The 12,347-nt window shown below is 35.6% G+C and overlaps 1 long non-coding RNA gene and 1 other non-coding gene across 2 annotated transcripts; one reads left to right on the forward strand and one right to left on the reverse strand.

Moving 5' to 3' along the window:
* Positions 1–534: 534 nt before the first annotated feature.
* Positions 535–3,416, forward strand: LOC127872029 (uncharacterized). The gene is made up of 4 exons (XR_008045696.1): positions 535–629; positions 1,916–1,965; positions 2,426–2,528; positions 3,249–3,416. It is a non-coding gene; the product is annotated as an uncharacterized LOC127872029 (long non-coding RNA).
* Positions 3,417–9,194: 5,778 nt separating this feature from the next.
* Positions 9,195–9,284, reverse strand: Trnaf-gaa (transfer RNA phenylalanine (anticodon GAA)). Its single transcript is given in 2 exon segments — positions 9,195–9,230; positions 9,248–9,284. It is a non-coding gene; the product is annotated as a tRNA-Phe (tRNA).
* Positions 9,285–12,347: the final 3,063 nt, after the last annotated feature.

A 12,347-nucleotide genomic window follows, 5' to 3' on the forward strand; every position in this document is an offset into this window, starting at 1 on the left:
GCATGCTGACACGCTGTCCACACTGCGGTTGATGCTGACACGCTGTCCACACTGCGGTTGATGCTGACACGCTGTCCACACTGCGGTTGATGCATGCTGACACGCTGTCCACACTTCGGTTGATGCTGACACGCTGTCCACACTGCGGTTGATGCTGACACGCTGTCCACACTGCGGTTGATGCTGCTGACACGCTGTCCACACTGCGGTTGATGCTGCTGACACGCTGTCCACACTGCGGTTGATGCATGCTGACACGCTGTCCACACTGCGGTTGATGCTGACACGCTGTCCACACTGCGGTTGATGCTGACACGCTGTCCACACTGCGGTTGATGCTGCTGACACGCTGTCCACACTGCGGTTGATGCACGTTGCTACGCGCTTTCTTATGCACATCCTGTACATCGATATGCCTCTCAAAATATATAATAATGTTTTCTTAATCTCAAGTTTTTAATAACATTAAATTTGAAACAGTTAATCTTGTTTTTTGCACACCCTGTTTGATTGCTTAAGTCGCGAGTGTACTTTAGCTTAGGTCCTGTTTACCATCCAGTATTTAAACAACACGATGTGTGATGTGTAGTTCATAGGTATTGTTGCAAATACAAGACTGTTGCAAGAATGTAAGTGTTATTTTTAAATATATTTTGATAACTATTAATATTTGCTTTATCGAAATACCTTTGGTTCACATGTCTTAATAATGATGCGATTATTACATTTAATGTCATTTTTTATTTTCTATATTAACACTTCAATATTATGTATAATGAACTCGATTAGTGTACATAGTACACTTTATCAAATCATGAAAAACCTTCATTAATATGTTTTGTCTATGATCACTATAGCAAATTAACATAAATCGCCTTAAATATAAATCGTTTGAACACAAACTGTTACTACGTTTTTGGCATTTCAAAAACTTGTAAAAATGAAAACCTATGGATTATCGAATCATAGATTTCGTAATATGAAAATGCAGTTCATGACATGTTCGTTACTTTTTACCATGGTTTATTGTTATCGCTTTAACTTTGAGTGACAATGTAATGTGATCTCTGAATGACATAATTGCGAAAAATGTGTCTATCTTTTATTCATGTAAACCCAAAATGTTTATAAAATATCATTTATCAGAATATTTTCTTACCTCAGAATCTTGTACAGATTTTCATGATATAAATTATTGTGATTTTTTAGATTGTTGAAGAAAGACACATATTTTAGTATCTAAACATTGTATTACGGCTTAAATTAAAAGAAAAAGTCAACAGATGTGTACTCTATCAGGATAACGTAACCTTTTGATATTAAGTGTAGAAACATATGTAAATGAGTAATGTTTTTGAATATATTCCCCTGGTAACGCACATGTCACTTTAATGTTTATGTTGCTGGGTAGGTTATTTCACGGCTGTCTTAACATGTTTATTTGTTAAATGTTGTTCACAAACGTTTGCAAAAATGTTTGACATACCTAATATTTATTTTTAAATAGTTAAATAAACTATTCTATTACACTTATGTTTTATATTTTAACATAGTCCAAATGCACTTGCTTACTAAGAATTAGTCTTTATCTAAATGCCTTTGCTTCACATGTATTGATAAGGATGCGATTAATACATAGAATGTATTTTCAAGCATAACACTTCAATATTTTCATAATGGATTTGATAAATGTACATATTACACTATATCAAATCATGAAATACCATGATTGCTATGTTTTGTCTAAGATCACAAAAGCAACACAACATAAATCTCTTTAAACATAATTTGTATGCACACAAACTGTTACTACATTTTTGGCATTTCGAAAAATTATAAATATGACAACCTGTAGATGGATTTCAAACGTAAGACGACATCTGATAAACACTAATTAAATTAATGTTAATTGTAGGATTCGGACGCTGTTTGTGGCAACCATGCTGTTGTGTTTGTTCACACCAGGTGCGTATTTACTTCTGAGTACTTAAGGGTGTGGCTTTTATGCTGTCTTGCTTTTAAGAAACAAACACTGAGTTTATTATAAAAGCAAACAACTTATATTTTGATGTGCTGAGTGTTGCCATAATGAATAAAGATTCGTTTAGGAATCGTTCATATAATGCCCGTAAGAAAATTCTTTACATTATTGGTAATGTACTTAGCTGTGTCTATAGGACACAATTTCGCATATGATAAATCTGCTGACAAAACAAAAAAAGAAATGTATATCTTTAGTTCTTTTACATGATTGTGTACTTATTAGTGCGATGGTAATATATGTGTTTCTATAGTAATATATATTTAAGTCTGCATTTTATATGCGAATGGCCACTTGCCTCAAACAAAGACGGGATTGCTTTTCTAGGAATTTCTACCATGATACTGTGCACTGAGTTTCAGCTGTTATATACTATTGATTCAGGTGTTATTGGCGATCATAAATGGCCATGGGATTGCCATGGGTATGACCCGGTATGTGGGGTTGATGGCAAAACCTACGGGAACATGTGCGAACTCCGACGCGCGTGAGTTTTTTAATAAGTCAATAGTATATACATTCGCCAATCATAAACAACGTAACAGTGTTTGTAATGTATGTGTTGCGCAGAGGTGTCAAAAATGAATTATTCTTTAAATAAATATGCATGTGTAATTGGTAAGTAAATCAGTATTATTACCAACAATATAATATAATAAATGTTATAACATCATATAAATAAAATTAAATAATAAAATGCATGCAACTTTACGGGTCTAGAGATCTTACGCTTATTTAAATAATTAATCGAGTTTAACCTTTAAAAGTGATGAACACGTTTTTCGAATTTTGCCATTAACATATTCACCTCCATTTAACCTATTAAACTCCGTTATATATTAATCCCTGTCAACTGATATATTTCTTCCCTTAACCGATGTACCCCCACAAAATCGATTTATTCCATCGACCTTTACCCCAAATTCACCGAATATCCCCCATTTAACGATATCCACAATCAGCCCATTTACCCCCATGTAAAATACCGCTTTGCCTCATTGATTTACCCCATTTACAGATTAACCACATTGACCGACTTACATAACTAATCAATTAGTCCCACCCACAAAAAAACAAGCATTGTGTATGTTTGTTGTTTTTGAAATGCTTTGTTGGTTTTGTTCTTCAAAGGTAGTTTTTTATGTAGTAAAAGTCAGTATCGTCTTTCAGACTTCTAGTTATATAAATCTTAACTGTTTATTTGCAGAGGTGTAAGTCTGGCTTATAAAGGGGTCTGTAAATACGGAGGATACGGAGGATGAGCAATCAACGATACAAGCTTTCACAGAAGAAAATATGAAAAAGCTATAGTTATACTACACTATGTATTTTGTGTTATATAACTTTTTTTTCTTATTAAAGAATTTCCAATGAACATTTCCGCATTGTCGTTTACTAAATTCTATGAATGGCTTACGTTTCCAAATATAATTCAAAGCGCTGTAGGCGCTGAAGGCCTGGGCTAGGTTTAGTGTGACGTAAAATGCATTTAGGATGTTTTGTCCGAATTTCTCCCTTTGTCCGAATTGATACGGATTGACTCTAGCGGTTGAGTGCAGAAGCTCAGAGACTGCAAGAAACGACAATAGTTTTGTATATACTACAGTGTACATAGACGGTGGAGAACAACACGATACTGGTTGTGGGAACGATAACCTTTTGTTCAACTCTACAGATCTGGTAGAGGTTGGTCTACATAGGCGGTGAAGATATACAACAACAACAACATGGCCGAACAAAACTGATATTGCTGGCCTCAAATAAATAACTTTCAATAGCCTTTAAATAGCTTTCAATTACATAATTAACATATCATAAAAACACTCATACTTCCTTTCTAATGTGTATACAAAAGAAAATCCACTTAAGGTTCATGTAGAGGCTTCCATTTGAAAAATGTGGGACCCTTAGCATTGAACTCAAATTTGACTAAAGGAAGAGTGCCACATTGAAAATGTATACATATATGCTTTAAAGGATGTTTTTCCTTCTAACTGCTACCAATTTTGTACATCAACGTATCATAACATCCACAAAATCAATCAAAATACAAAGCGATTTTAACAAAAAAATATACATTATTTTCAAAAATCTGAATCATGTTTATTCCACGTATTTCGGCGGAAAATTATATAACTAGTGATTAATATCGACATTGACGAGGGCAAGTTACGATTAAATAGTAAAAAAAGTTTACATATCTAGAAATATCAAAACTCGAACACATGTCATTTCATCACCATGGGGGCAGCCATTTTTAAATTAATAAAATAGAAAGAAACATGCTAAAAACTTACTCATCGCCTAATTGACATTCCAAACGGTTGACGATGACAAAAGCATTGAATTGTAATCTTTCCGTTGATGTTTGCAAACTGCACGATCAGACCTCATACACACTCAAAAGAATAACTATGTAAGAAGCATTTCACCAATGTTTACAATCGTTGTCGAATCACATTACTTATATTATTGCGCATAAAATAGTTCGCTTACAGACTGACAGAAAGATCGATACGTATCTCCGTTCAATTCATCACGGTATACTATTATAATGATCATAGTATAATAAAAAATCGCTTTAACAATCTAAAAGTAGAAATAATTCTTCTTTTTTTTATAACGAAAGTGAAAACAACGGAAGTTGGATGGATATTCTGTGAGATGCACTTCGGCTCCAGAAAAACAATACAAATAAACTAAAAAAGACGTGTGGGGGACAATTTTCAGCTGGAAAATATTTGAAATAGGGTAAGTGATGATATCTCTACGTGGTCATTTCTGTTATTTAGTGCGATCTCTTGCTGATTAATGTTAATAGTTGTTTTACTAGTTGCCACCCAACTGTCAAAATAAGATATGTATTTTATCAGGTATGTGTATACACATTACCGGTTTTCTCACCACTGCACGTGGTTTCGACCGATTTGTTTTGCACGTTTTTCTACGGAGCACAGCGATGGCCACGCTTTCAAAATGGGTAGAAGGAATCGAAATATAAAATCCATCGGTTTACCAATTTCTTTATATTCCTTTACAATTTTATATGTCGTCTGCAATCTATTTCAATTTGAGATGGTTTAAAATTTGCAATTTGGTTGAGAGGTAAATAACAAAATTGTTCAGCCTTTGAAATAGAATTGTGACTCTTATTATCCACCATACCTGGATTTTTAAAAAGTAGTTATGTTTTAGTTATTTTTAGAACTTTGTTTAGGAAATTTATCCAAAAGAGGCAGTTGAATAAAAACTCATTTGTTGTTTTATGACAAAAATTTTCTGTTAAATGTTGCTAACTTGACCTTGTATATGTATATAGATTTGTATTTATTCAACTGAAGGTAGTGTATATCCTTCCTAACTTTAGATTGAGATTTTGTAAATAAGTGTAAAAATGCATTGGTTTTAAACCAAAATATGAATAAAGCACACAAATATTGAATGTCAAAAATGTGTTTATGTTATTCTATCCGTCTTAAGCTTTAAAATGATATATAGTTTGACCATATTGTACCACATTGAATGAAGAGAAACCAAAGCGAAGTTTTAATGAATTTTATCCCCCCATGAACCTTAAGCCCAAATCTCACTTTTGCAGGTAGAGCCCCGGTCCATCCCGGTTTGCTAACGCCGGTCGACCGGCGAGGACCGGGGATGATTCGTAGAAACGTTTTAACGCAGTCACACTATTTCCCCGATGCCGCCCCGGTTAAAGCCGGTAAACAGCCCGGCAGAGTCCCGGTCAACCCGGACTGGCTACGGTTTATCCCGGTGTGGCCCCGGCAGAGCCCCGGTTGTCTCCGGAAGTGCCCCGGTGAAAGCCGGCAGCGTACAGGCATAGCCCCGGTTGTCGCCGGTAGTGTCCCGGTTGAAACCCGGTGAAAGCCGACAGCGTCCCGGCAGAACCCCGGTATACCGTAACACCGTCGGCACTTGCCGTGTCTATACCGGCATCAGACCCCGGCAGAGCTACGGCAACGCCCCGGTTTCATCCCGGTCGTCGCCGGTAATGCCACGGCGGAGCCCCGGTGAATGCCGGTGGCGTTCCGGCAGAGCGCCTGTTTTCTTATATACCGTAGCTATACCGGGACTCTAATGGCATTCACCGGGGCGTTGCCGTAGCTCTGCCGGGGTCTGTATGGGCCCCGGTGGAGCTACGGTGCCGTCCCGGTTGTTCCCGGTGCCGTCCCGGTTGTTCCCGGTGCCGCGCCGGTCGTTGCCGATCCTTCCCGGTGACTCCCGGTTCATCCCGGAGGTATTAAACATTTTAATACTTTCCAGGTGGAGCCCCGGTTTTCCCCGGTTCATCGCGGTCGTCCCAAATGGAGCATCGGTTCATTTTGGTAGAGTCCCGGTTCATCTCGGTAGATACCGGATCACGCACCGAGGCTCCGCACCGAAGAAACTTAAGTATGTAAATCACGTTAGCCAAACATGAAAAACAATACAAATTATCAAATCCCTAAACTTATTGATAATGTTAATTTATTTTTTACACTGAAATGAACATTATACTCCCCTGCTGAGCAACGACTGCTCCACAGTCGATGTATTGCTGAAATTCCCCGACAAAACTTCTTGATTTTCCGACATTTTTCCAACACAATATCATACTTAAAACAAGTATATTGAACCACAACGTGCGCTGTCTCCTGTAAGCGGACCTCGAATGACGCTGCACCAGCCAAAACTCACGAAAATCCCGTGCATCAGTAAACACGCATGTTTATTGAACTGTGACGAAAAGAATAGCAATTACTGTCTCCGTAGTCACTCGTATCTTTTCGGCCTAGACCGTCAAGTGAGGAACTTATTCTCGCATGAATATGCAAACAATAAAAACTATGTCGTAGCCAATGCTTAGCAATTTTGCTTCAATAATATTTTTTTACACGTTTCACGAAAATGTCATGTTATATAGTGATGTTCTGTATTTGCAAGGCGGGTTATTGAGATCTGCGAAGAACTTCTATGATTGCGCATGAATGACCGCAAAATGGTAAATAGGACTTTTGGGAATTCATTCATTCGTGGGTTTTTGGCGGCCAGCAAATTCTGACTGTCTCAGGAATTTGTATCATTACTATGGCCTTAGGGCTTCTCCCCAGGCCAAAAACATTAAGACCATACTATACTAAGCCATATCGTAGATAGACAAATAACAGCATTTAAAATATTTAAAAAAACAATAACACTATAAGAAGCATAATTGGGAGATATTGACGAAGAATGAAAAAGTTTACGTTTGAGATGCATTTATGAAATCGTGTCCTTAATAAATGCATTATTATCATGTTGTAACCAGCTCTAGTATCAAAAAATAATATTGATATGCAGCATTCAAAGAGTTTAAAGTTTACAAGGTGAATTAGTCACCTTTTGTGACTGATTTTGCCTGACGTTCAGGCTCAAAATATCGCATGTCAAGATCAAAGTACAAAATATGTTAGAATCCCAACAGGCTACATCTTTCAACTCAGTGTATAGAAAGATCTAAGTGAGAGATAACAGGGTTTTGCTGCACACTCTTTTTTGGCCTCCGTTTTAGCTCTTTATGTAGTATGATACATGAGATGTGTTTTTTATTCAGTGATACCTTTGATATTTGACTAAAAATTTCCTAGATGTATTCAATTATAACACAAGACAAGTATTGATGCAAAGCATCAAAGGGCGTCGGGAAGTTCAGTGTTAAAGGCACTCAATGAAGTTACATGGAACGATTTTTTTCTGCTGTAAATATTTATATATTGGCCGATTATTTTAAACAAAATAGAAAAAGATACTGGTATAATAACCATTATCTATGATTTTGTGTTATAACCTCCAAATAACCTTTATTAATGATGTTGTGTTATAACCCCCAAATAACCATTATCTATGATTTTGTGTTGTAACTCCCAAATAGATCATAGTACATTTTATTTACATTGGTTTCATTTCTTTTACTGGTATCCGTGTGCAGTTTTCATTAATGGAACAGAACTGTGTAGGTTTTAAAAAATCTGCTTCATCTTGTAAGCGTAATTTCCTATTTTTCTCAACTTCAAGGGGAGATGATTCTGAACTTATTCTTACGTTGCTCATTTACGATAGGGGTTGAGTACTCATTGATATGAAAACACTGTACAGTTTGAAAAAACATTGAATGAAAACTGTAAATTGTATAAAGAAGCTGCATTTCACAAAACTTTGGAATTCAGTAAAAGATCATAATAGATTTATTGCTCCGATATGCATCATTTTCAATAGGGTTCGAGTAATACTGATATAAAAATACTTAACAAGTTTGGAAAGATTCAGACGAAAGTTGTGAAATCTTTTAAACAAGTGGAAATTGTTTATTTTGTAAAAATTCATTAGAAAAAAATTATGGACTTATTGTCCCGATGTTTGTCATTTTAAATGAGGTAAAAATGCTCATTGATATGAAGACACTGTAAGTTTGGAAAGAATCTGATGAAAAATGTTGACATAATCACCTAACCAAGCAGTTTTTCACTTTTATTTTTAAATTCAAAGAGACATAATTCTGGACTTATGGTCCGATATTGCTCATATAGAGATTTGGTTGGCGTTTGGGAACAATCGGATGAAAATTTTGAACTTCAAACAAGGATTTCAAAATTTCTCAAATTCTAAGGAAGATAACTATGAACGTAATGGTCGGATAGTGCTAAAGAGCCCATACCACCTGGATAGTAATACGTGTCGCGCTTCGCGCTGTATATGTGGTTCTTAAAATAAAACTCCGAGTGCTTGACTCTAGGGAAACGGGTTGCTGGGACAGAGCTCCTCCTTGATAAGCGGCTGCTTCCTTTATCGCAACTAATTGTTACAATCAATAATACGTGTCGCGCTTCGCGCTCTATATGTGGTAGGTATAGGCCTATGATAGACAACCATAAAAATACATGGATAATGATGTGTTGTTTGCATTTATTTGTTAATATTAAAACACGTGTATTTTTTATAAGATATTTAAGTGATGTAAGAAATTTTAATTAACGTTGTCACCACGTTGCATCCATTAATTTTAATAGAAATGTCCAATTGTAGTTAAATGGATTTTAAAATGTCTACATCAAATAAAGCTTTATTATATTTATTAACCTGACTGAAAAAATTGTCAGCCGCTGAACTGTGCCGTTCGTGCCGAAACCCGGGATTGAACCGGGGGCCTTTAGATGACTGTTGCGTAAACAACTTCAGTCTAACGCTCTCCCAACTGAGCTATCCCGGCCGGCATTCACTTGTGTACTGCTATTTGGTGAAGTTGTGTATAGCAATTGTTATTATATATCTATCAATAAACTAATACATTGTACGTTTTCGTACCACTACGCCTTCCAATAAACTTGCTTGCGCGATAGGTCGTCAAATATCGTACTTCATTGATTCTCCACTAAATAAGCAAATTAGAAAAACCACAAAATAAACATATTTTGATTATGTTTTGTTTTTATACAAAACATCATTTGTTTTAATACAAAACCAGAAAGTTTCGCGTATTTGCCCAGTCCCTGTGATCTTTCCCCTGTGATCAGTTGTGGATCAGTTATTAATTAAAACAATTTGCTTTGCATTATTGGCAATAAATGTTGTAATAAATGTAATAGGCACAAATGCAGTATTACACTAATTTACACAAAAAATCACCACTATGCAAGATATTCTTTAAACAAAAATATATACATTGATCCGTAAAATAACTTCTCCTCCCATAAGCGAAACAAAAGCATTACATACTTGTCGCCGCCCTCCAGGGCGACGCCAATAATTTGACTAAAATGCTTCAACTTTCCAACTTTTTCATTTGTAGAAGAATCGGGTTTTCCTTTTTACTAAAATGGATAAATATATTTTTGTATTTAGTCGTTGCAAATTTGTTTGTTAATTATATTTTTCTCTTACAATGAAATTTATATTTTTAATTTCAAACACAAATGTTCAGGTAGATGAACCAATATGCACCCACAAGTGGCATCACAATCAGAAAAGACAATTTCAGAGGATGACATTAACAATAAGAATGTGGAAAATAATTCCATGTCAATTTAAATTGGGTTGAATAAATAAACGTGGATATTTAAGTCACTTTGTCCGTTAAAGCACGTTTGTGCAGCAAACTTCTTCAATATTTTCCAACAGATACGATGGACATTGCATATATGTCACAGCCATCTTTATATGCTAGAGACTTGTTTCAAATCCAATTTGCATGAAACAGTCGTATTCGGGACATACTCTTAAAATAAAAGAACTAAATTATGAAAATGCCTTCTCAAGCAACTCTCATATAGGGGAATGTGTGTGTACATAAACCGTAACTTGCTCTTCAATAATCGCATGGTTATTCTCCTGTGTACTTAACGTTATAAACTATGATTATACATATTAATTTCCCTATTTGTTGAGACGAAACTATTTTGAAATTGAATCCATAACGAAGATCATTTCCACATTAAGACTTATACTATATATAGTGCGACTTATATGCATACATTAAACATAAAATAATATTCAGTTTTGCTATCTTCACATACCAGACAGGTCGTGCAATAACATTCACAAACTGAACATGATCATTAGGCTCCATCCTGCGTTCGATGCAACAATTATTAGATGTTATACGACTTTTAAAACATGCATGTACTAATAATTGAATCAGATACATTATTGCAGAGATGTGACGGTGTAACAGATAATAAATATAAAATATTATCATCATACAGATTATGTACCAATACGGTTCAAATCATCTATGTTAATTTAGCGATCATATGCAACAAATAAAGATTTTATTCATATATGACAGGTGATCAATTGCCAACAATGAGACACGAAACAATGTATAAGACAAGACACACCAGTATTAAACAAACACACAGCGATTAATAAAACAATAGTAAACGCCATTGAACAGTCCATGCAAATAATTATGAATCAAATGTAGAGTTTGCAATACAAATATTGTTGTAAACAGTTTACTACTTAAGAAAGGTTACGTTAATGTTTGTCTTAACCAATTTATGCCTAGCGTCTAGAAAAAAAGGCCTTGGCAAACAGCGTAGACCCAGTAAGATGCCGCATGATGAGGCGTTAAGGAATTTCTGTAAGAAATCTTCTAAATATACAAATAAATATAATAGACATCCCTAATTTTGGAAATAAATTAATCCAATTTAGAAGCATGGGAGAGTCCACTTCGCATAAATGGGTTAAGCTGGCCAGTAACGTACATACTACCGACACATCTCCATTATTCTGTGCTGATCAGAGCATACGATATTCTTCCGGTTTCAAAAGAGGCGCATTTAATTCTGCATAACTGAATGCAGATGTTAGTTATCGGCGTGTCTGTCAGGGAAATGTTTAAGCATTGTTTACTTTTCCTGCGGATTATCTTACCTTCAGATTAGTGTTTTACAGATGATCAATCACCCACACGACTGGCACGCTGATGAAACAATTCCACGCGGTAATCGAATTAGCAGATTGGAACCGAGCTCTATTAAAACAGCGCTTAATGCATATTTGAGACACGTTCTGAGAAAACGGGGCTAAATGCATGTTCGTAAAGTGTCGTTCCAGATTAGCATGTGCAGTCCGCACAAACTAATCAGGGACGACACTTTCCGCTTGTATGGTATTTTTTTCGTTTAAAGGAAGCCCTTCTACGCGAAAATCCAGTTAATTCGGAAAGTTTCGTCCCTGATTAGCCTTGAGGACTGCAAAGGCTTATCTGGAACGAAAATTTACGCACAAGCATTAAGTCCAGTTTTCTCAGATTTTGACTCACTTGTGTAGCACATTGTATTTGTATTTTAAATAAAGTATACATAAAATGAAGTATAGTTTGGGAATTAAATCGAACGATTTATGCGTAAATGCAGTGTAGTCTAATAGCATAAATAAAACCGGACAAGTGACTGAACCTTGCTATTAAACCTTGGCTTATGATATGTAAACAAAAAACTGCACAGACTGATCTCGGACGACAGTTTAAACACATGAATTAAGCCCAACTTTTACAGAGAGAGGCTTTATTAATGTGCTAAGAACTATATTCCTGTTAATAAAATAACCAATATATCACCTACATCCTTAGAGTTTTTAAATACTCGACAAGGCTGTATACAGGACGTACATGTAAACCAAACAAATACAATCTGGAATTTAAGGTGTAGGCGAAAGTTAGTTTTAGTCTTTTTCGCAAATCAGATCATGTATTTTCTTCAACGCGGGACTGACATGTTTGCAATTATAACAGTCTTTTAGGAAATGTCATTTGGTGTTTTCAAAT

The sequence above is a fragment of the Dreissena polymorpha genome, chromosome 3, assembly GCF_020536995.1.
Source record: "Dreissena polymorpha isolate Duluth1 chromosome 3, UMN_Dpol_1.0, whole genome shotgun sequence".
Lineage (NCBI taxonomy): Eukaryota > Metazoa > Mollusca > Bivalvia > Myida > Dreissenidae > Dreissena > Dreissena polymorpha.